This window comes from Dioscorea cayenensis, chromosome 20, assembly GCF_009730915.1.
Source record: "Dioscorea cayenensis subsp. rotundata cultivar TDr96_F1 chromosome 20, TDr96_F1_v2_PseudoChromosome.rev07_lg8_w22 25.fasta, whole genome shotgun sequence".
Taxonomy (NCBI): domain Eukaryota; kingdom Viridiplantae; phylum Streptophyta; class Magnoliopsida; order Dioscoreales; family Dioscoreaceae; genus Dioscorea; species Dioscorea cayenensis.
The window spans coordinates 18,117,223-18,118,135 of record NC_052490.1 but is presented as its reverse complement, the minus strand read 5'-3'; positions in this window follow the sequence as shown (position 1 = coordinate 18,118,135).

Here is a 913-nt window from a genome sequence, read left to right as displayed (position 1 = left end):
ATTTTCTCTGGATGCCTTAGAAAATTCTACAGGCTCTGTAGAAAATTTTTGAACATGTTAACACACTCGGAGCCTACCCTAATATGAAAATTTTACCAGTGAAAAACATGAGAAATAGCTCAAACAACCCAACTTCGCCAAATCCACGTGAAAACACACGATGAAAATTCAAAACCCACAATAAAATTGCAGCACAAGTATGTAGAAATCAAGACACCAACACTCAACACTTTATTCATGCACACACTAAACTACTAAACTACGAAAACAATAAACACTTGGGTTGCCTCCCAAGAAGTGCTTGTTTAACGTCACTTAGCTTGACGTACCTTGTCTTACCTCACGGCGGTTTATAGATGAAAGTTGCCCTCTTACCCATGGCTTGGAAGCATGACGAGCAAAATCTCTTGAGGGTAGAGGGTGAATTATCGGGCTTGGCACCACCTAACAATGGTTCATCCAACTTCTTCGGTTCACACACATCTCTAACAGCCTTGGAGAGTTTCCGGTAGTGTCTCCTAGCCCTCTTCATCTTTCGGAGCTTCTTCTTCAAGATCCCCGGGGTAGATGGTACTTCTTCTGACGAACCAAGCATCATTACTTCTTCATTATCCTCCTCTTGGTCGAACAGACCCTCATACGGGTCTAGATTGAACATTTCCTGCATGTATTCATCAACAATCTCAACAGTAGTGTCTAGAAAATACAAAGTATCATCGAAATCAAGAGAATGCCACATGGCTTCAGCAAGGCGGTATGTGAGCTTGTCATCTCCAACTCTAAAACTTAGTTCTCCGTCGTCCATGTCAATCAATGCCTTGGAAGTTCGCAAGAACGGCCTCCCAAGTATCAGGGGTACATCTGCATCCACATCGACGTCTAGCACCACAAAGTCTATAGGAAATATATACTT